We start from the raw sequence: 25,171 nt of genomic DNA, 5'->3' as shown, positions 1-25,171 counted from the left end.
GAGAAACACTTGCAACTCTTGACTACCTTATAGGAACAAGGAGAAAAAAATACCTGGAAAATAAAACCAGTTTAGGGGAGCTGACCCTATCTGGTTTCCTCATTGGAATGACATAAATCCTAGATTCATTTAGGTTAGAAAAGCATCTTTAAAGTGTAAATACTATTTTGTAAGTTATGTGACTATTTTCCAATTACCTTTTAGTATGATTTGTTTGACCCAATTGTTTTCCTTGTCATGATGGACTGAGGTGAAAGGCACCCTCGTTTGGGAGTTTTGACTGGATTATGGGAGGCAGGTAACCATGGCATATAGAGCCATGGGGGGAGGGCCAGATGTTAAGAGTTTGCCGTGGAGCACTTAGTGGGGTACAGCAGTTCTAAGAATTGAGGCCAAATGGCAGGAGTGAAGTATGGAAAGTAAGGTGAGGCAATGCCAAAATTAAATTTCATGTGTTTCAAATTTTTGTTCTGCTAATCCAAAAATAGAAAAAGAAACTCTTCTTGCTCTTCTTCACATATCCTTTCTCTTGGATTCCAGAATTCTCAGTAGTATTCACTAAAAAGAGAGAGAGAGAGAGATTTTGTCTTGTCTTGATTCAGTTGGTAAGCTCTCAAGTGCACAATGATCTCAGGCTTGTATTTCTCAACAATATGTCCGTTCCCTATATGAACTACCTGACATGCTGAAAGCTCCTTTTCCATAGGATTTACAATTTACAGTATTATGAAATAATGTACATGGAGGCTGGAAGGATAATTGTTTGGATGCACATACTTAAATTTAGAAATTTCAAAATATTAATGATACTATCAGGATTCCAGCTGCAAAGTTGGTGAGATTCACTTTCCAGAAGGTCACCAAAATAGTGTGCTTTTTCAGTTTAGGCCCTGAAGGAATATAAAGTTGCAAAATTCCAGAAAGATCAAATTGGTTGCATTGCTAAATTAAAAACTAATTCAACAAGAGCCAATTGCACATGAGACAAAGTTCTTCCCCACCACACCCTAATCCGCCGAAACATATTGAACAAATCATTTGGCTAAAGAAGTGGGAATACTATTCACAATTACCTTATCATCAAGGAACAACTAGGGACAAATTTTGTTCCAAATATTGGAAACCAATTTTGAACCATGTTGGAAGACTTCACTATACCCTGCAGAATGTCTTGCCTGTGGCTTATTGCCTATTGCCTATTGAATCGAGTGAAGTTGAAAAGAAAAAAAAAAAAGGGAAAATCCATTGTTGCTGTGTTTCAGCAGTAAACAGAAAGCAAAGAAGAGCTTTAGCTCAAAGAGCCTTAGGGTTTAGAAATAAGTTGATAAATGTGTATATATATATATATATATACACATATGTATATATATATGTATTTCTTCATATGTTTATTTCATTATTTATTCCATACTTCATATGAAATCAGATTAATAAATACAACTTTAAATTCCCTATCATAGAGGGATGATTGCTGGTTTGATTAAGCAGCCTTCAAACTGAATGTGCAAGTCACATAATTACTTTAGCCAGCCAGCCATTTGGGCTGTCCATGTGATGGAAAACAAATATGTTGTATGTGAGTCTCCTCTAGTTTTGACAGCATAGACCAAATAATACTTTTGAGAAATGTTTTACTATGGGCTCTGGTTAGGTAATAAGGACCCTGCCATTTATCCACATTCACTGACATGCTCTAAGTCCTTTCCAAAGCCATTTGTTTGCTTTTATGAAAGCACAGACTGAGTACCATTAGGTTATTAATTGGTATGGAAGTTTGCAGGACACAAAATTAAACTGTAGCAGTATTCCTCAAGACTACCTGATTACAGAGAGAGAAAAAGAGGGAGTGTGTGCTATTTTACCACCGTTGGGGTTTAGAGTTTCAGAAGCATACATTATGCTCGAGTCTAGTATACCTGAGAACGTGATACTCTCAATAGGAATTTATTTAGCTTCCAAATGATCCATTAAGAAAGTTAAAAAGTACAAGAAATATTCTCAACCACTGTTTAGCAAACAACTTTTTTAGTGCTTGTAGGTAAGCCCAAAAGACACTAGTGTATAACTATAATAAGTTATGTGTCCCAGGACCTTTTGCCAAGATCATTTATATCTTATTTTGTTTGCCATACTTTTGAGGATTACCCAAGCCCTTTGCTGTTTGCACTTACTTTCCCTCCTCCAGGAAATGGAGGAAAGCATCCCCTCTGGGAAAGTAGCTTTCTCCCCTCCAAGAAAGAGGCTAACATCTCCTACATCCATAAACACTTCTCACCCAATTCTTCTTCTTTTTTTTAAAGATTTTATTTATTCATCTGAGACACAGAGATACAGAGAGAAAGAGAGAGCATGAGCAGGGGGGAGAGGCAGACGGAGAGGGAGAAGCAGGCTCCCCGCTGAGCCAGGAGCCCCATGTGGGGCTCAATCCCAGGACCCTGGGATCATGAACTGAGCTGAAGGCTGACGCTTAACCATCTGAGCCACCCAGGCGCCCCAGACTTCTCACCCAATTCTAAAGATGTGTAAGAATAGGCCATAAATTCATTTACCTGCTAGGAGTTACTGTGTGTAAAAGATAGTGAAGATGTTTCAAACTGGCGAAATTTTAAATTGTCTCTGGATCTTTATGTGTATTCTTTGGAGATAATAAGTAATTGCTGGTTACTTTAAAACATCTTTGTCTTACACTAATTCAAAAAGATATATGTATCCCATGTTGATTGCAGCATTATTTACAATAGCCAAATCATGGAAGCAGCCCAAGTGTCCATTGATAGATGAATATATATATATATGAATACACACACACACACACACACACACACACACACTGGAGCATTACTTGGCCGTAAAAAAGAATGAAGTCTTGCCATTTGCAACAACATGGATGGATCTAGACAGTATAATGCTGAGTGAAATAAGTCAGTCAGAGAAAGACAAATATATAATTTCACTCATATGTGGAATTTAAGGAACAAAACAAATGAACAAAGAAAAAAAGAGACAAGCCAAAAACAGCCTCTTAACTATAGAGAACAAACGATGGTTACCAGAGGGGAGGTGGGTGGGGGATGGCTGAAGGGGATTAAGAGAACACATGATGAGCACTGAGTAATGTGTAGCACTGTTGAATCACTATATTGTACACCTGAAACAATATAACACTGTATGTTAACTACACTGGAATTAAAATTTTTTTAAACGGAAAAAAAAATCTTTGTGTTTATTATCAACTAAATCTTGAACCTCACTTCAGGTTTGCTAGAATTATGTAATTAGACCCAGAAGTTTCTCATCAGTCTGGGGAATCCCAATGAATAATGAGATTATTATTTATTATAATATCATTTAGATTGACCAGAAATTCTCTCCTAAAGTAACTTAAAAATCCCTATTTAACTAAGGCCACAAGAAATTCAATGTTATTTACTTAAAATAAAGATGACAAGGAATTAATTAATCTTTATATAATAACAAATTGCCAAGAATGCTACATGCAAATATGGCTTTAAAAATCTATAGCTGAAACCTTTCTGCTCAACTTGTTCCTGCAGAAAATGGCACCCCCCCTTCAGTTACTCAAGTCTTCTAGAAGCCTGCGAATCTGCCACCTCCCTTTGCTGTCCACATTTCATCCGCAGGTCGTTTGGACTCCATCCCCTAAATATTTCTGGAATGTATCCACAGACACAATGCCCATCCAGGACATCATTGACTGTCACCTGGGTTACTCCGCCAGATCTGTCTCCAGGCTTGTTCTCCTTTTGGCTATTCTCCAAATAGTAGCCAAAATAATCTTTCTAAAATAAATATCATCATTTTTTTTTTCTCCTGCTAAACAACCATTAAATTATCTCCCTTAATCCTTGTGATAAAAGCCAAACTCAGTTGGTTAAGCATCTGACTTTTGATTTCAGCTCAGGTCATGATCTCAGGGTCGTGAGATCAAGCATGGAGACCACTTGAGATTCTCTCTCTCTCCCTCTGCACGCCCCCCCCCCCAAAAGCCAAACTCCTTAACGTGGTCTAAGTCCCACTTTGCCTCCTTCTGCCCACTCCAGTCTCATCTGCTGATCATCACCCATTCTCATTCCTTCACCCAACTGCATTTCCTTGATCCCTCAAAACTGAGTTAGATGGACTACAAAGAATGCCAATAGCTTCCCGTATCGTATGTTTTTGATAACTGCTTGTTTAATTTTGTGTTTTTCCTAATATACTCTGGAGGTGACAAGAGAGTAGGGATTGGTCTATCTTTGTTCAAAACTGTATCCTCAGCTCCCAGCACTGAGCCTAACAAAACTTAAGCGCTCAAAAGATGCTATCTGAACAGATGGATAAGGCAAATCACAAAGAAATAAAAAGAAGGATACAGCCATCGGGGGGAAATAACTTCATGCCAATACAACAGACCAAGAGTAATTTCTTTTTTAGCTAATGACTGATACAAAAAAGGAAAACAATATATAAATGTGTACAGGAAAAGAAAAAATAGTTCACAAAAGTGTAAAAATAGTACTCTATAGTAAACATACAGGCAATTTTAGCCACACTTCAGCAAAAATATCCTCTTTCCATGTAAAATGATTGGGAGATTTTGCTTTCTAATAGAAGGTAATGCTAGCAGTTTAGCAAGGTATGGTGAAAAGAATAATGCCATGTAATTTAAGTTTAAATTGGTCCAATTGTTTTTGAAACGATTAATGAATAATCTTAATGGGTATAACCCTTAGGAACTCATCTTATACAAGCAATTCTAAATGTGAGAGATTTATAAAACTACACAAAGCAGCCTTATTTTCAGCAGTAAAAAATCAGAAGCAATCTAAAAATTCAATAGAATAGACTATGTAAGACATGATGCATCCTCTTTTTGGATTATTATGTAATTTTTATGAGAATGATTAAGAAGCAATAGAAAAATATACTTATGATAAACCTAAAAATAATATAAAATTTTAAGTACAGTATGATTAAGTATATAAAAACTAGGAATACAAAAAGGCTGAAAGTAGTTTTGTTTAGCAGTCACAATTTTTCTGTTAATTCAGTGAAAACAGAACTTGTGCCTGAATTATCCTTAAATTTCCACTTTACTTTGTTCATGAGAGCTGGTCTAATAATTATATCTTTGTTATGAAGAAATAAAAATACTTTCCATTGGCTTTGATTTTGCTATTTTGATAGGTGTTTTGGGAAAAATAAGAGAAAGAATCACAATGACTCAAAACCATGTCATGTATGCATGTTTCCTTTGTTTGCATGGTACCATTATTATTAAGAGGATAGTTACTCAAGTTCTTTTGAAATAGTATCATAAAAAGCACCCAATGTGTTTCTTACAATCCATTCCTATATTCATAAAGAAAAAATTTAATGGTTGGAAATGTCTGTGTTGTAACATGGTATAAAATAAGTTATTGCTTAGCCTCATGTAAATGGATACTACAGACTGATGGGAAACTTAGCTACCAAATTACAAAATCACAGAAAAATGTCACCATTCAATCTCCAAGGGATCCTTCTTCAAACAGGGATTGTGTAAAATCAGACATCCAGATAGGATTAGTCATGAGAGATTTACTGGAGGAAATACCTGTGAGGAAAGATAAGGCAAGGAGCCAAAGGAGGCTGGACGACCTGTCAGACCATGATAGAAGCTGACCCCCATGAAGGGAAGGGGGAAGAATGGAAGGTTGGATAGGAAGCATCTTAGACTGCAGTGCAATTCTAAGAAAGTGCAGCGAGGTTGCTGGGAAGTCCTTGAGAAAAGTCTCCCACCAGAGGAATCCTTTCTCTCCCAGGAATGGCCCTGTCTTAGTATTTCTACCATTGTTCAGTCACAGACTTGAAATAGCCCATGGTAAGTATGGCTTCCACGTGAATGCGGTAATATATTTAGAGCACAGTGGCTGGGACCATCAGTTAATTACACCCTCTGCAACAGGAGCTCTGAGAGGCTCTTTCTCATGGCTGCCACAGGCTTCAATATTTAATTACATTCAGAATAGAGCATCTTATTTTATAAAAGAGCATCTATTCCAATGTTTGCTCAAAGGAGCCACCTGGTTATTTGATGGCATTTTTTGATGTAAGATGACCATGTGTTTCTCATGACAACAGCCCCTGGCAATAATTAGGAAAGCATATATCTCCATTGTTTGGGTGGCAAAACTGAGGTAGGGAGAAGCTAAGGGACCTACCGAAGTTAAAAATAAATACCAAACTAGAACCCAAATCACTGTTGTTTTAGTATAAGAAGGTTCCTTTCCTTTTACATTCATATACGTAGAAATATAGTAGAAATTTCAGGATGTTAGCATAGATGACATGTAAACATCCAAGACTAAACGGCTCTCAAGATCACTGTTGCATATTATAAGAAAGGAGAGTTCACAGTTAAATACATTTATTTCAGAATAAAACCAAAAGACCCAGCTGTTTATTCATAAACTTTCCTGAGAGACATTGCTTTTTCATCAATTATTTCATTTTCTGACTAAGGTTTTCTTCAACAAATCTTGAGAGTACATACTCAATTTTGAAGTACAACCAAAAAAAGAAGTCTAATGTCTTTCTGGCCACTGGGCACAAAGAAGTTGTTGTCGTTTTTTTTGAAGATTTTAAAATGTTCTCTTTTTTTTAAGATTTTATTTATTTGAGACGGGGGCGGGGAGAGCAAGCAAGCAAGAGAGCACAAGCAGGGAGAGGGGCAAAGGTAGAGGGAGAAGCAGACTCCCCACTGAGCAGGAGCTCAATCCCAGGGCCCTGGGATCATGACCTGAGTTGAAGGCAGATACTTAACCGACTGAGCCACCCAGGCACCCCAAAGAAGTTATTTAATGCCTTTAAAATAACTCTTAGTTCCAAATATTCTGATCTGACCCACACAGAAAATAGGTTCCTCCTTTAATTCTATACATGTAATGATGTGTTTTTAGATAATTCCCACCTTAAAAATGACTGTTTTGCTCTGCCCAACTATTATGAGATTGGTTTCCTATACTTTATTAAGCCAAATTTTAAAGTGAGCAAATTAGGGACATTTGAAAACTTAATTAAGTCCTTAAGACAAAATAGCTATAACTTTATTTATGATGACCTATTGATCTAAAAAAAAATTGTTTATGTTCAAGGAGTAGTTTATTGTCATGAGATACTTATATCACTTCAATTCCTGTAAACATCATGACGGATTTGATTTTCCAAAGATGAAGCACATGTCTGTCCTAACATCAAAACCACCTCTAACCTTATCGTCTCTATTGGTGGGTGCTCTTAGTTCCAAATTTTAGGATTTAAGATTTTTCCAGGATCTTATGAATATTATGTTAACAGGTTTTTGGGCAGGGAGGGGGATGGATGCTAAACTTACTAAAAACATCATTTCCAAGGCACCCTTTGAATGACATCCAAGGTTGGTTTTTCGTGGATTTCTTTTCTGATCTTGAGAAAAATGCATGAATTTTCTTAGGCAGGACATGTATTCAAAATGATGAGCTACATTAGTCATCCCCATTATTCTTAAAATAAAATTAAATTAAATTCATTGCCATAGAAAATTTGTTTCCTCAGACTTCAAAGAATGAAATTCTCTGTTTCTTTATAACAACAGTTATAGCAGTACAAGTTTTAGGGACCATGATCACCAGATTTTAAATTGAGCCTGAAACGGCCTACCTCAAAGACCTCTCTCGGGCAGTTAAGTAACTTTATCTTTTTCTTCTCAAGCCATCTACATAGCTAAACAGAACAAACTCACATCATTTATTTTGCACATTTGACTCCACTCCTTTGGGATAAAATCATTTTCTGGATGAAACGGAACTGCAAAGGGTGTCCATAACATTTGATCATTTAGGAGGAAATAGAACATACACTCCCTATTCAACATACATTAGGTCACTGGCATTTTTGCATAATGATTTCATAAAAATATAATCATGTGCATGACTGAAAATAAATTTATTTAAATTCCACTCAGTAAAAAAAAAAAGCATTCGAGGAAGTAATTCAAAAAGTTTAAGAACAATGATTTGTCTTTTTTCAGTTAAAATTACTCAAACATATTTAAATTCAAAATCAACCAGGGGCAAAATAATCAGAGAATCTTGGAGCTTGAAAGAATCTCAGAGGTTGTTTTAACTGAGATACAGTTTTAGAACTATGTAATACAGACCCAGATTAACATTGGCTTACCCAGGATGAAAGTTAATTTTTCTCTCATGTAACATTGCAGACTTAGGCAAACATTGCTGGTAGGATTACTCTGGTCTATGAAGTCATCTAGGGACTGAGGATCCATCTATCATGTTGTCCTGCCATCACTAGTGTGATACTTTGTCCACATGATCAAAATTGATCATCACCAAATTCTTACTTCAGGTACAACCTGAATATTGCACACATCACTTCTGGCCCTGTACCACTGGGCAGAAGTCAGTCACGTGGCCATTCCCAGACACAAAGGAGGCTGGCAATCAGCCACACCTAGATGCAAAGAAGGCTGGGAGTAGAGTGTTTATTCTAAACCCACATGTGCCCAACTGATATTCAATTATTATGCAAGAACAGAAGAAATTTTAGAAGATTAAAAGTCTGGGCCCCGGAGGTCACTTTAGATCCTAATATATGACACAAATAAAAACTGAACTCTGATTGAAGAGAGAAGTTGGTCCCCCATCCATGTCCTCTTGATTCCTCATGAGTTTCCTCTAAGAACTAGGGTTTTGTAAGACACATTTAGAAACCATTGCTGTAGACAAAGGATGAAAAACTAAAATGTCTAAAAAGGTCAGGCAGCTAAAGTAAATAAATGTAGCAAGTCGACTGGGTCTTCTGGCTGGCAGCTGGAGCAACCTCAAGAGAACATTCCCAATTATAACAAAAAGGGTCTGCTGCACTCCACACCAACATAAAGCTGTGGGCCCTAAGTTACCAGACATTCTAAGTTTTCAAGAGAAACCAGAAATCTGTATTTTAGTGAAATCTCCTGCTTTTTTGATATTGGTTACTAAGTTAACACATCTTATGATACTGTGAAGGCCGAAAACACATTTGCAAACCAGATTTACTTAAGGGTCACTCCATACAATCTCTACTCATCCAGACCAATCATTTAATTTTCTAGACAAGGAAACTGAGGCCTAGAGTGACTAATTGATTAGCCAGGGTCACCCAGTTAGCCACACCTGGTTAGCTTTTTTTTCTTTCAATTTAGTGCTCCTTACTACACTACACCATCATAAAATGCCACTGTGAATGTCAGAATAAACGAGGAAGACAAACACTGGAAAATAATTCCCCTAAAAGTCATCTAATTCTATGCTACAATTTAGGGTTCAGCTTTGAAATGAAATATTTAGCAGCAGATCAAGTATGTGTCCTATGCCCCATTCTCTCTGAACCCCATCACTGAAAGTAAGAGCTGTTCTGTTTTCCGCTTGCCTGGCCTGGATTTGCCAGAGCCCCGGCTGCCTGATCAGGAACACATGAGGCCGGGAAGGGTCAAAGTATATCACTGGCAACCACCCAGTAGCCAATCTTGCCTCTCTCCAGCATGGCCCATTTAATTGCACACTCATATCATATCAGTGGCAGATTTATAGCAAAACACATTTTTCACTTTTATGTGTATTTTTATTTTCTGTGTGCTGTAAAGTTATATGGTTAAAATATTTTTGGCTGAAAAATTTAAATATATGGACATGGATAACATTTATCTTCTAAATGCCTGAGTGGAACTAAATTTTTCATGGATTAGTTATATGGTACTTGCATAAGCTGCTTTGTGACTATTTCTATTCTTTAGAAGTTCCTTGTAGGAGAATCTTATACTAAAAGTTTGTGTCAAGCATGAAAAATTACCTCACACATTATTTCTACGTTATGGTGGGGTATTTTCAGTCCAAAATTTAGATGAAGGGATGTGCTTATTTTGTGCTTTTTATACCTTAGAACTTTTGCTTTGATCAATCTTCCTACTACTTAAATTAAAAAAAAAATTTGGGTCCAGTGAATGTTATCCTAAATACATAGTAAGGCTGGAAATGTAAGTAGTCTACACCCATATAGTAATTCAAAAAGATATTTAGTTTTCAAACTTGAATTTTTACTAATTTAAAATCATTAGAGCTTTTTTTTTTTTTTAATCTGAGGTTTTGGTGGTTTCTATGATACCAGCAGTTGGCAAAAGTAACGTCTATGGGGGGCCAACCTCCGAAAATAAGAGTCAAGGGGTGGATTTGGTTTGGCTGGGAAAATACAATATTTTTCCATTCCCTATTTCTTATGTCTTAAATCATCAGATTTTATTAATAAAATAAATTGAACCACATGGAACACTTCCAACATCACTGTTAGAAAAACAGAGACATGAATGGACAAACAAAGCTGCTCTATTTCCTGGTCACTTTCTATAGTCTTACCTTTTTTTAATCTTCTGTTTTTCTTTACTATTCATTCTCTCTCTCTCTCTCTCTCTCTCCTATTTATTTCCATCACAGTTCACTTGTTTCTTCTTTTAACTTTTCTCAACATTTTATCCAGTCCTGCTTCATTTTGTCACTGCACGTCTAAAAAGATTGGTGTAAATTACTTATAAATCTTGTTATCTATTACATATAGTCTATCTTCTTGTAGATTTGCCTGATGCTTTTATAAATGTGTCCCCAGACCCCCCCCCCAAAAAAATGGCGTAAGTATTCTTATGTGCTGAATTGGGTCCCCCACCACCACCACCATCAAATTAATATGTTGAAGTCCTAACCCTCAGTATCTCAGAAGGTAACTATTTGGACATAAGGTCTTTAAAGAGGTAATTAAGGTTAAATGGGATCATTAGGGTGGCTCCTAATCCAATATGACCTATCTTTATAAGAGATTAGGACACAGATACAGAAGGAAGACCATGTGAGGACATAGAAAGAAGATGGCCTTCTACCAGCCAAGGAGAGAGGCCTCAGAAGAAACCAACCCTGCCAGCACCTTGATCTTGGACTTCTAGCCTCCAGGACTTGGAGAAAATAAATTACTATAGTTTGAGTCACCTAGTCTGTACTTTCTTATGGCAGCCCTAACAAACTAATTCCAGTAACATTCAAAAATCGAGTTTAAGATAACAAATCTTTGCAAGTTACACTTTTTTTTTTTGAAGACTTTATTTATTTATTTGAGAGAGAGAAAGTGAGAGAGAGCACGAGAAGGGGGAGGGTTAGAGGGAGAAGCAGACTCCCCGCTGAGCAGGGAGCCCGATGAGGGAGATGAAAGATTGATCCTGCGACTCTGGGATCATGACCTGAGCCCAAGGCAGACGCTTAACGAATGAGCCACACAGGTGCCCACAAGTTACATATTTTTAACTGAAAGTTACCTTTTAAGACACCATTCATAATATCCACTATATGAAATGTAGTAGGATAATATAAAATTTCACATTTTCTAGTGCATCTGAAAGAGTAATTTTCTCAGATGCATAGTAATTCACTTGCCTTTTCTTTCCTTCAGCTTTTTTATCTATTGAACAAAGAGATCAAGTAAAAAATCTTTTTCTATGTTTCTCTAGCTCTAAAAATCTAATTCTGTATGTTTGTCTCCCTGATGACAGCGTTAAGCATTGTTTTTTAGCACCCAGCCCCCCACCACTCACACACAAAGATGCATTAAATACAGTGAATGTTTTCAGTTGCTGATCTTTTTCCAGGCACCTTTTAACTTCAACCTAAATATAAGCATTGCATTTTCACTACATCTATAGTAAACATTTGTTGTCTTTAAAAAAAAAAAATGGATTCTTTTCCTTCCTCTGCTAAAGAAAACAGCTAAAGAAAAAAGTGGCAGCTTTTGTTACAATAAACAGAGAGCTAAGGTAAGAACATGACAGAAAGATAAAATCTTAAGCAATGAGAGTCAGAGAAGAAAATTTAACTAGCAATGCTGAGAAGGCAAGAAAGAAGATTATTCAAGAAGCATAGTGAAGAGCAAAATCAGTTTCAGCTGGATTCAATGTGAATTACTTCATATACATGACATTGAATCAGTTATAAGTTAATGGATTTACATGAATATTTAGTCATTGAGCACTCACCAAATGAAATGCGTCTTTCCTTCCCCTCCCTCAATTTCACTTATCACCCTTCTCAAAGACAAATAGGACGCCAAACCTCAGGAGTAGAGGAGATAAAAAGAAGTTGTCAACAAGTCCACAACTTGGTGGAGACTTTACTGGTTTGATCTTGTCTTGCTTCCCTTTTTAAGAGTACAGATAAATTGAGGTAATTGCATTTACCATGTGAAAGGAGAGAAGGAAGCAAAGGGGAAAATATTGAGAATAGTTGCAGGGGCAGACAACTGGGCAAAGAAAACAAAAGATAGATCAAAGATGGGATCTCCCTCTCTCCCTCCTTTGCCTCCCCCTCTCTCTTTCTTGCCAACCCTTCCACTCTTTTTCCCTATTTCCCTCCCTTCCTTTCTCTCATCTTCCAAATTCTTGATCTCCTTGGCTCCTTTGAAACTTCCAAGCTGTCTCTCGCACTTAATAACCTAGTTCCTTAGGGTGCCATTCTTGTTCTTCTGCTCTTTTCACTCTTTACTTATGACCTTAGTGCTTTGGAAGGAAGGAAGGTGGTGGTGGGTCGTTTTTCAAGAGAATATCTTCTCATATAAATTCCCATTATTCCTAACCTAGTCATGCCCAGTGGTCACAGTTTTTGTTCAAAAGTGGAAAAATTCTAGCTATTGTCCCTCTTTACATTAGCATCCTCCGCTGATTTGCAGATGATTTAGCAGAAATGTCTTCTACTTGATCAGCCATAGAGTTCCTTCAAAGAATACATTTCCTTGAAAGTCAGGCTAAGGAAATCAAGTTCTGTAGTTAAAAAGCATTATCCTTGGGGCACCTGGGTGGCTCAGTCGGTTAAGCGTCTGCCTTCAGCTCAGGTCATGATCTCAGGGTCCTGGGATTGAGTCCCTCATCGGGCTCCCTGCTCAGCGGGGTAGTCTGCCTCTCCCCCACCTCTCCTGTGCTCTCTCTCTCTCTGTTCTCTCTTTCTCCCTCAAATAAAGAAATAAAATCTTAAAAAAAAAAAAAAAAAGCATTATCCTTGCCATTATTGTCAGGCGCTGTCCTCCTTAGACTACAAGGATACTGAGAATTATACCCTTCAATCATTTGCGAGGAAAGGTTTTTACCCCAGAATTTCTAATGACTGTGCATACAGTCAGAATAAAATGCTTCCCAAGGATAACATGATCTTGGAGTAGAGCATTTTTTAACTTCACTAGGAAGTTTAGAGTGATGGGATCTAGAGCAGTGAGCGGCTATTGGTTTTTATTCCATGATTTCCTACAGATTAAGTTAGAGCTGTAGTGGTCCAGTTGGGGCTTAACTATGAAATTCTAGCATTTATAAAGACTGTGCTTAGAGGTTTACTCATCTTTGTCTATTTATTGCTACCCATACAAAACATCTTCTGAGAAACACAGTGGGATCTAGGGTGGGGTGTGGGGTGCAGTCGGCGAGTTGAATAATAGTGAACAAACCCAAGTTTGTTCAGCTAATGATAATAGCTAGCATACATTCAGCACGTACTACATGTATTGGTAAACCATTTAACTCCACATCCACTCTGAAACTGAATAAGAATCTATGTGTAAAACAGTTGCTTTGCGGTACAGCAAAGTTTGATAGACAAATGGCATACAAAGAAGCACATAATGAAAGGTTTTTATTCTGCTTTGAAGTGAACAACATGTCAGGCACTGCTGTGATTACAAAAGTCTGTGAAGCCAAGTCTTGTGTAATAAGTTTTTACTATCCTGAATCCAAGACCAGGAGAGTAAAGTAGTTAAGAGATGGCTTAAAAGACTTAGCAGTAGCTCCAATCAATAATCACAGGTTTAAATTTCAAAACAGAATCAACAATTAAAGGAAGGAATTGTTGTTTATATCCCAGTGCATCTGTCTCAAAAGTACACTTTGGGAGACGTTAGTCTTCAATGAGTCCTATGTGAGGTGTCAGTGTCCAAACTACTCACTACTGGTCCATTATGGTCAATACCAGTCCATTACGAGATAAAGAGCTTATACCGCAATGTAATCAACATACCGCTCCCTTTGCTGAGAACATCTCACACCCCCCCAAAAAGAAGAAAAATGTCCAGTTGAATTAGATTGTGTGTAGTAAAGAAATTGGTCTAGATTCTGGTGCTAGCTTCTGATTTAATTGCAACAGAGAGCAGTTTGTGGACTGACAGTAGCTTACACAATACAGTTTGAATAGCAATGTTGTACAACATCCAGTCTTTGTCAGCTAGAAATTATATTCAATTGCTAATAGCAGAGACCCAACTACAAGTGAATTAGGGGATTCTTCTCTCATGGAAAAGATGTGAGGGAGTATACGGGACTTGTATGTCCATCACAAGTGAGTTCTCCCAGATCCACCAAATCATAAGGCTGGGTGGGCCTGCAGCATCCCATCAGATGGAAATGGTACATCTGGGATCAGTGGCTGGTGGGGCTGCAAGCAAGCTGTGCAAGAGGTGCCCTCGTGTTATCTGCCATGGTCCCGGCAGCACCTCTCCCCAAGCTCCTACCGGCGGCCTCCTGAGAAGTCCATTATGATCAGGTAGTGGAGGAGGGAAATGGCCAAGCTTGTTTCTACAGACTGATCAGTTCAATAAATGAGTGTAAGCCAAAAACGGGTGGTTGCCACTCCACAGCCTCACACAGGGTGGCCCCGAATGCAAGTGGGGAAGGAAAGCCTCCCAATAAATAGGGCTTCAGATTGTCCACCCGGTCACCCACTTTGCGTGGAAAGACAAGAAGCTTAAGGCAAGAATAAATATGGCATGAAGAATAAATAATAAGGTTAAAGGCAAAGAGGTCTGGGAAGGGGAGTGGGGAAAGTACAGCATGTTATACAACAGAAGCTTCCACCACCGAGAAAATAATAAATAAAGAAGCAGACAATGAACATCAGCAACCTGCATCCTAGACCACCCTATTCCTGGCACAGTGGGCCCATGAACAGGATAGCCATGGAGGCAGGATTGGAAGCATGGACCTGACCGCATGGGTTCCCTGTCACCAAAGCTGATTAAATATTGTTTCTGCCGAAAGTCCAAACCTGCCAGCAATCGAGCCCGATACTGAGCCCCCCATTATGGCACCAACTCTCCAGACCAACTTGGTACCATATTGATTACATTAGACTCCTTTCATCCTGAAAAATGCAGCCATGTATCTTGACTAAAATCAACACATATTCCCAATATGGGTTTGCCTTCTTTGCCTGCAGGACCTCAGCCGGCACCATTATCCAAGTGCTTATAGAATGTGTGACCTACTGACTGGGCATCCCACATAACATTGCAGGGTACAAAAGGACCCACTTAAAAGCAAAGGAAGTTAGCACCTGATTATGGGATCTTCTGTCTAAATATAAAGATGCGTTAACTTTCTATTGCCCACTGGACTACACATCTGGATATCAAATAAGACTTGACCCATCATTCTATCTGAATCCCTTAGTTTTCTAAAGCCTTTCTCTGACAATTTGGGCCTCAGCCAGACTGCCTTCCCTAGTGCTCCATTTTAACTTTTATTGTCCCCTTCAGGAGATAGTTAAGGTGTCCATTATCCCTATTTCTCTCTTCTTTTTATATCTTATCTTATTCTTATGGAGTCTTGCCCTTGCTATATATAATACAGCTCTTAGAATTTATTGTAATTCATAAAAATCATAAAAATCCCAACGTAATGTTGCCATCCAAACTGAGTTATAGCAATGTCCTTTTGGTTCTTGTAAAATAAAAAATAAAAACCATATTAAAACAGATAGTACCTTCTAGCAGGCTAGTGGTTACAAAAGAAGAATCAGGTTGCTGTATCAGACTGGGGAATTATGTCCTCCAACCCCTCTGAATAAGTGTTCTCTCTTTAAACTGATAAAAAACAATTTTTTTTTATTTTTCCCTTTAAGAGATCCTTCATCTGCCTCTACAAAATACAGGCAGGATCAAATTTTGTTACCTCTGATTTTTCCATTTTCTCTTTATCTTATGTTTTCTCTTCAAATCTGTGAGAGGTCTAGAATGAATATGTTCCTCCTCAGGCTGAAGATTTTTAAGCCTGTATTAGATGCAATTTTCCCAATATGCCAACCACGTGAGCACAAGCCGACCAATTCCTCAGTATTCACAAAGTCGCTTATAATATAAGTAGGTTCACAGTAGTTTCCTTTATCAACATTAACTTCTATCTGCTCCCAGAAAAAAGAAAATTTCTACATCTGTTTTTTTCTAGTCCCCATTTCTGTGCCTTTTATTCACATTTCCATTGCCATGTTCTATTTTATTCAGCCAGCTTAAAATATCACAGTGCTTCTTTATCCACATAACATTGTCTTCTCATTTCTGTAATATGCATTTTTTTCTTTTAATAAAATCTTGGCCTGCTTAGCTGTATTCCTGGAACATCAAGCCAGAAGTTCTTATTTTTTTCCAGTTATTTCTTCCAAAATTTATCACACGTTACTTTACTCTTGAAGCTTACATCATCCTCTTTTATCCCTCACAAGGAATGAATACAAATATGCCTCTTGGAGTAACTCTTAGTAATTTGATTGTCCAAACCCCCATAACATAATCCCCAGGCAGCCTAGGCTGATTTATCTTTTGAATCTTTCTGACAATAAAATGTGGCTGAAACAATTCTGTGATGTCTGTGTTGCATGGCTTTGAATAGATTTTCCCTCTCCCATTTTGGCCTTCGCTTTGTTTACTTAAGATCTCGGGAAGAACAGGAGAGATCTGAAAGAAAATACACCGTCATATCTCAATAACACATAAACCTTAAACAGTCCTCTTTGCACATCACTGACCTTACTCCTTCCTTTGTTCTCTTTTTTTTTCAAGCATGAATTCCCCCTCTCCTGGATTGTTCCAATGGATACGAAGCCTTTCCTGACTAACGGCACCATGAGCCATCCCTCTCTTTTGAAGTCCCCTAGCATTTACATCAAAAAAATGGAATCAATCACTGCGTATTTGTTGTAGACATATTGCTAGATGTGTGTGTGTGTGTGTGTGTGTGCACGAGCATGTGCACATGCTCGTGCAGACAATTGCCTGGACTCATCAGCCAAAGGTCTCTTTCTTCTTTTGCAGCATGATTTCGGTCTATACAAATGCTGGAAATGTAACCGTGAATAGATGCTTGATGTAGTATATTAATTTGGCCATTATTCCTTCATCTAGCATTTATCAAGCATCTATTCAGTGTCACTCCCCGTGCTAACGGCTCAATCAAGTGGTCCCAGCTTCCAACAGCTCATAGTCTGGAGAAAAAAGAAAAACAAGAAAACAGGTAGTGACAACAGAGTATAAAATCTACATGAGGATATGGAATTGACAAAGAAAACCCCTAAATCAGTGTAAGAAGAGGATGGAGGAAGGAATGGAAAGAGAAGGACCAGTAGAAGTTCCCTGGTCAGAGGAAAAGGCGGGGCAGAGTGCCCCAGGCAGAAGGCAAAGCAAAGAAGGTGGGGTACTGAGGTTTTTATGGAACGGTTGGGGTGACGTGCATGGTGCCGTACAGCTACAGAGACAAGCTCGGGAAGATGGTGGGAGATGAAGCTAACAAAGCAGTAAGAGCCAGTTTCGAAGAGACTTTGTAGGGCATGTTGAAGAGTTTGCCCTCTGTCTCAGCCCATTACTTATGTGTGGCTCTAGTCACCAGACTTCTGACTAGCATGGGGAAAGAGGTTCTGGGCTCTGTCTGCTGTCTGATTTCTGCTGCTCAGTACTTGAAGCTCCTTTAATTCCAGGCTGTACTCCCAATCTCATGATCTACCTCTCCAAATTATCCCAAACGCCATTGCCAGATTAACTGTATTGCTGTATTTTATCTCTTACATCCAAAAACCTTCGGTGTTTCATTGCATACCAAACGCAGCAGAAACCCCTACACAGCAGGACTCGCCATGAATCTCCACTACCATTTCCCATTTCCCCCGTAAATACACCTTTTCCACGTGGGTGCTATGGTTTCCCAACTCTATGCCCTTCCTCGAAATGTCCTTTCTGTTTTTCATCTGCTCAAGCCTTTCCAGTCTTCCAGATGAGTGTCCAATGTAATTTGTTTCCTTGGAATCAATAATGAACTGCATTTCTATTGTCTTTTAGCCCTTATTGTACTGTGCCCTGTAGGTCTATGTATTTCTTTTATTCATCTGACTAAAACAATTGCTCCTTGAGGGTCAGAACTGTGTCTTGGTCACCTTTTTTAAATTTTTAATAGTACATAACACCATTTCTTGAGCAGAGATGCTAGGCAAATATTAAATTGGAACATATTAAACTGATGACTATTACCGAAGCTCAATCGATTTACTCTTCTCCTCCTCAGTGACCACAGTAGTTACTTTATCACCTCAACTCCTTTTATTATGTTATTTACAAGGAAGGTAGAGGCTGATGTTTTATCTCTATCTTATAGAAAAAAATATTTGGATGTTAAGAATTTAAGAAGTTTAAGTGTTTGGGGACTGGAATCTAAGTTCCTGACACCTACTCAGCGTTTGTTTAGATAATGCTAGATCCAGGATTCCTTTCCTGGAAGGGATTAAAAGGGAAGCTTTAAAAAATATATTAAGGGTTATTTTTACTACTGTTTACCACCAGTGCTGGGAGAAAAACATAATGGGAAAGTTGTTAAATCACTAAAAAAATAAGTTAGGGGCTTCCAATTTTATAATTCAGGGACATGAAGACCTCACTTACAGAGATAGAAAGTTAAGAGGTAGTTTGGAGTGCTCTGGGTTCATTTGAACTGTTTTGGGTTAATTTGTTGAAAGTCAATTGATTCAAAGCCATTTCAGCACATGGCAAACCCACCAAAAGACCATCTGGAGGAAACTGTCAGCTTCATATCCTGAGGTTACAGGAAACTTGGTTGCAACCATTTGAGGGCAGTTTCAGGGCCGGGACGTGAGCCCACCAAAATAGAAAAGGCTATAAACTGGGTTTAAGAAAAAGACTGCCCATTCACAGATAAAGCATTAAGCATTGAGCAACACCAGGCATCTGAATTATAAAATATGCATGAAATCAGCACCCAGCTAAGTTGAGCAGATAAATCCTTATTCAAATAGCTGAGGTGTAAAGGCTATGGCAAAACTAAAACTTTGAAAAAATCCTCCATAATTCATCAGTCTTGACAAACTGACTTTTTGGAAATTGATTTTCAGTGAATTGTCCTGATTCTAGTTTGGATAAATACCTAGCCTCAATTGCTTACACATTCTTCTATCAAAGTTTCGGGTTTGTGTATGGACATGATAGCTGGTCTCTGATCCAAGACCTTCATCTGTACCTTAACCATATCCTACCTAGTATTACTTTTCCTTATATCCTTCTTTCAAGATTTTAAGTTCTATGAAAGTTGGGACCAGACACTACACCTTATGACTCTTCATGTTCCTAGTACCTTGCACACTTGTATTTGGTAGACAGAGCACTCACCCGACTGCCTCACCTTTGAGAGGAACCCTCAAAAGATGATTCACCCCTTATTGTCATTCAGTAGTTTCACCTCCAATATGAATGACAGTGTTACTATTACAACTAAATCAAAAGTATTCTGGAGCCAAATGAAGTTTTCTTGCCCTCTTCTGACCCCATCCAACTTGACCAAAGTCTTTTCCTTTTCTTAAGTAGAAACTGGAAAAGGAACCATATATCATCCCTCTAAACCTACCAATTATTGGGTAATTTTCATTTAATAAACTTTGAATTGCAAGAGGTTTCTGTTATTGGTAATGCTTACTTTTACCAAGAATTTGAATTATTTCAACAACTTTTTCTTTCTGTTTTGTAATGACACAAAGCTTAACCAGAAAGCAGAGCTTCTCAACCTATGAAACTGAGTTTCTGGCTATTTTTATTATTTTAGATAAATAATAATGGCCATTATTGGTGGCTCCACCCTTCCCCTTGATATTATGACCCTTGGATGACCCACCTTTATCTCTCACCCTGAGGGAAGAAGGTCCTCCCATGTCTGGTATCTGAGAAAGTTCTCCTATGTTTCAGATGTCCTAAACTATCCTATAATTACCCCCTGATTCCTGATTCCCAGCCCTTGGAAGACTATAGTCTGGTCCAGTCTTGTGCTGTTTGAAGCTCATTTATTAGTTTGTTATTAAAGCCCAAGTTTATCCTCTTGTAAAATCTGATTAATACCCACTGTTCTAAGCTATACTTTGTTTATATGCTATCACAGCATTTTACATATTATATTTTAGCTATACCCACGCCTGACTTTCCCACTAGATTGTGAACATATTTTTGCTCTTTGTCCTCAATGGGACAGTTGTCTCCAATGGTATATGCTTTCACACTAGGGATAGCCATCTTTTCTGGATGTGAAATGACTAGATTCCCAAATACTCTAGAGTGTAGTCTAATCAAATCCTAAAACTACTAGAACATGAGGTCCATGATGCATCCCAGCTTATAGAACAGTGCCTGGCAAGAGTCAGTGCTAGTCTCAATCATGTTTATGATACAAAAGAATACTTTGTTAATATGCAACAATATGACATCCTTGCTCAGCAGGGAGCCTGTTTCTCCCTTTGCCTGGCACTCCCCCTGCTTGTGCTCTCTCTCTCTCTCTCTGTCAAATCTTTAAAAAAAATATGCAACAATATGAAGGAACAGTGTTACCTCAGTCTTTTTAGATATTTGTAAACTGTAAAGACTCCAATATTCCTTTCACACCTTAGGGACAATACATAGTCTAAGACTTTTATATAACAGTGATTCCTAAATTTTTCATCACTGATGTTTTTCATTCATGTGGTTTCACAAAGAACACCCTTATTGGAATACTCAAATAATTGTCATTTTTTTAAGCTTCACAGGTTCTGGGCTTTCCTGTTTCCTAAGTGACTGCCATACCCACATGGGAACTCAAGGAACTGCTGTTAACTTAGGTAGAAAGAGTAGTCCATTGGGAGAACTTGAAGAACCAAGCCACTGTACCCCGGAGGTTTCCCAGCTGCTCTGAGAAGTCTAGACTGTTTCCTGACATGGCATGTCCAGGGGCCCTCAACCAGATGGGGTTCAGGAGCTCTGTAGGAAAGAACTTGAACCTGGCCAGCAAATGTGGCTCGGATATGCTCCCACTACACGGGACTGAAGCTCTCTAAGAGAGCAGACTGGAGGAAAGGAGGGTAGAGCATCGAAAGAAAAACTGCCCAAGTGGAGACAAAGCCTGGCCACATGGGCAGAGTGAGCTTCAAGAGAGCCAAGAATCCAGGAACTGGGTCCGATCGCTGGCTCTGTGCCTGGTGGGAGCACGGGTGGAGGGGAGCCGGGGATAGACACTGGGCCACCAGCAAGTGGTCAATAAGGATGGCAGCAGATCAGTGCTGCTCGCTGGAACAAAGGAATCGTGGAAAGTAGCTACAAGAGCAGAAAGTGTCAGATGGAGGGGCAGAGGCTCAAATTATGTGTGAGACCTTCCTGGATTTGGTGAAAACCCAATGGGGTAGGAAGGGCTGCCTCTCCTACCAAACAATGCTCGGAACATGGGTTCCCACCCACCACCTCCAGCTAGAGAAAATACAAGTTGCATCAGGGAGAAGCATTAAGCGGAAAGGAAAGAAACACATCTTTAAAAATTCAAGTCATGTCACCAGGTCAGCTGCTGGCGGCTTTTGCAACAGGAATGTATCCTCCTGTCAAAAGAAAACACCATGCTGGAAAGCCTCCGTGTCATGACACTTAGGAGCGAAGCTCCTGTTTCCCTAGATGGGAAATGGACGTGCGGTCCCACACAAGCCGTGCCAGGAAGACACGCTCACCCTCAGGACATAGTATTTCAGGCTCATTCAGCGGGAGGGGGTTAAAGGGAAATATGGAAAGGAATGACTCATCAACTCACTGGTACCTTGGCAAGAGTTGGTGCATCCAAGTTCCAAGACTGCAGAGAATGCAGGGTCCAAAGAGGGTAAGGCCTGGAGTAAGGGCCCAAGGAACCTGAAATAACACACACAACAGCTTACTATCGGCTGGGTAACAGGCGTTCCTTGCATGTTTTCATTTACTCATTTAATCCTCAAAAAACAGCCTTATGAGGTAGGGACTGTTGTTATGCCCTCATTTTACAGATGAGGGACCTGAGGCACAGAAGGCTGAGAAACTTGCCCAAAGTCACACAGGTACTAAGGAGCACAGCTGAGCTTCCAACCCAGACACCCTGGCTCCTTACCTGGATGCCCCCATGTCCTTCAGACGATGCTTCTCTAGCACTGACTCTGTGCCACATTCCCTTCCAAGTATTTTGCATAGGTTAGGACATTAAAGGTTGAAAAGTACAGGTAAGGGCAGAGGAAAATAAAATTTACCTAGGGTTTCCTCTGTCATGGGGGTAGCTTTTTAAAAAAAGAAAATAATTAGGATTCACTCATCTCCACTACTGCAACATGCAATCTGATCGGGAAACTAGTATAAAGAGAACCACAGCTACAATGAAGATCTTGATTTTTATTTATTTTTTATTTTTTATTTTTTTTTAAGATTTTATTTATTTATTCATAAGAGACAGAGAGAGAGAGAGGCAGAGGGAGAAGCAGGCTCCCCGCTGAGCAGGGAGCCCGATGTGGAGCTCGATCCCAGGACCCTGGGATCATGACCCAAGCCGAAGGCACACGCTTAACCATCTGAGCCACCCAGGTGCCCAAGATCTTGATTTTTAAAATCACAGGATTCTAATGAAAAATACAATAAGTGGTCTTGCATCACTAAGCTATAGAATAGAACAGGACAATGAAAGTGAATCAAAAAGAAATAGTGCTAAATATATCAACCTGAGTAGATGTCCCAAACTAAAAATGTTGAGTGAAAAATATCAAGTTGCAGAATGATACATGAAGTGTGAAATCACTTATATAAGCTTTTTTAACAGCTTTATTGAGGTAAAACTTAGTGTATACATTTTAATGAGTTTGGACCATATGCACAATCCAAAAGCTGATGAACTAAGTCTGTGTGCTTAATGATGTAGTTGATCTACATTCTGACACAGGTGTCTTATCCTCTAGTAGACTTGTAACACTTTTTAGACCAGGAATGAACCATTTATCTCGTAAAGCACAACAAAAATGAAAAATGTGAAATAAACATCTGCCTTAAAAGTTTATCAATAACTTCCTATGTACACATAGATTTTACAAAGTAGTTGACAATCTTTTTACACAGTAATTTTGATGAGTTCCTATAATAAGACAGGTGGCCACAAAAGATAGAAATTAGTCTTGTTCTGCATGGTCTCTTTCCCCCTCAACTGTATTGCCCTTCAGATAAGGAGAAAAAGAAGTCCATATTAGTATTGTTCTCCATGGTCTTTTCCCCCCTCAACTGTATTGCCCTTCAGATAGGGAGAAAAAGAAGTCCATGTTTGTGCAGTATCAAAGATTTTCCCAGTTGCTGGAGGTTCAATCCAAGAACATGCTGACAGAGTGGGACACTGGCATTCATACAGAGACGGCACAGGATGACTGTGATTCTTTTCACTTCAGGTTTACAGTCACTTGCTTTGGCTTGTCAGTTATAGCATAAATATCTCCATCGCCATAAAAATGTGACACCATCCTATCTGGGTACCACCATCTTAAAGATCATAAGCTCTAGTTTATGGACAAGAGAGAAATTTCCATAAACTGTATCAGTCAATGTCCAGCCAGGAAAACAGAAACCACTCTGGTCATATCAAACAGAGAGAATTTAATACAGGAAATTCATTACAAAGATATTGGAAGAACTCCATGAGCCAGAAGAGGTAAGTTCACCCAAAGATCAGTAACTGCAGAGAATCACTACCGTGCTTAGAACCAGAGAAGTGAAAGGGGAAACGGCAGGACCCAGAACCCCCAGTGTGAGCCTCCGAGGCTGCTGAGAACCCCCTACTGCCAATGCTGCTGTTGGGGCCCCTGGTGCCAGTGCCTGCTTAAACACCCCCACCCCCGCTGCCTTTGGAGCTGCACCGACTGAGAGAACCCAGAGCTCACACTGGCCAGTGGCCTCTCCTACCAAAAGCCCCTGCCAGAAGCCACGAGGGGAAAAAAAAAAAGTTTCTTCCCTCTTTCCAGTTCCCAATTACCTGCCAATGTCTCCCATTAATAGAACTTAACAGGAAGGCAACTGGCGAGGGAACCTGGGGAAAATAGCTTGCAGGCTTTCAGCCCCAAATGTGGAGAGGAGTATAGAGAAGAGGAGGGATAGAACTCAGAGATCAGATACTCTCAGCGATTCACTAAAGCATCTTTTGTATTTTCAAGAGGAGTCCATTTGCCTTCTTAGAAACAAAGAAATAGAACAATTACTTCAAAACTCTAGTCAATTTTTTGAGGCTTTTTCTCCTAGAAATATCTGTATATCTATATTTCTATCTATATATGGCTATCTTTATATCTATATAGAAATATATACCTATAGATATATACATAGATATTTATAGATATGTATTTTCTACATAGAAATAGATACATATTTCTAGCTTTATAGGATATAATTGGTGCATAACATTATATATTTAAGGTGTACAATGTGTTGATTGGATACATTTATAAATTTCAATGTGATTAGCACCATAGTATTAGCTAGCACTTGCATCCTGTCACATAGTTACCATTTCTTGGGAACATTTAAGTATACAGTATTATTAGCTCTAATCACCATGTTGTACATTGGATCCCCAAACTTGTTAATCTTATAGCTAGAAGTTTATACCCTTTGACCAGTATCTCCTTATTTCTCCTACCCCCAACCCCTAGTAATTACCACTCTTCTGTTTCTCTGAGTTTGCATTTTTTTTTAGATTCCACCTATAAGTGATATCATACAATATCTGTCTTTCTCTGACACTTCACTTAGCATAATAGCCACAAAGTCCATTCATGTTGTTACAAGTGGCAAGATTTCCTTATTTCTCATGGCTGAATAGTATTCCATTGCTTATATATTCCATATCTCCTTTATCCACTCCTCTGTTGATGGACGCTTAAGTTGTTTCTGCATGATGGCTATTGTGAGAAATGCTGCAAGGAACATGGGAGTGCAGATATCTCCATGGGATCCTGATTTCAATTTCTTTAGATACATACCC

At 38.8% G+C, this 25,171-nt stretch overlaps 1 long non-coding RNA gene across 1 annotated transcript in view; it reads right to left on the bottom strand.

Annotated features, from left to right (window-relative positions):
* Positions 1-512: 512 nt before the first annotated feature.
* LOC110570544 overlaps positions 513-25,171 on the bottom strand; it is a 47,600-nt gene continuing 22,941 nt past the window's right edge. The window contains exons 2-3 of the long non-coding RNA XR_002479732.1: positions 21,956-22,044; positions 513-558 (exon numbers count right to left, since the gene is read on the bottom strand). This is a non-coding gene — a long non-coding RNA (uncharacterized LOC110570544). The remainder of the gene's footprint in view (positions 559-21,955; positions 22,045-25,171) is intronic.

This window comes from Neomonachus schauinslandi, chromosome 5 (assembly GCF_002201575.2).
Source record: "Neomonachus schauinslandi chromosome 5, ASM220157v2, whole genome shotgun sequence".
Lineage (NCBI taxonomy): Eukaryota > Metazoa > Chordata > Mammalia > Carnivora > Phocidae > Neomonachus > Neomonachus schauinslandi.
The sequence above is the reverse complement of the archived record's forward strand: the minus strand, read 5'-3'. Positions and strand labels throughout refer to the sequence as shown.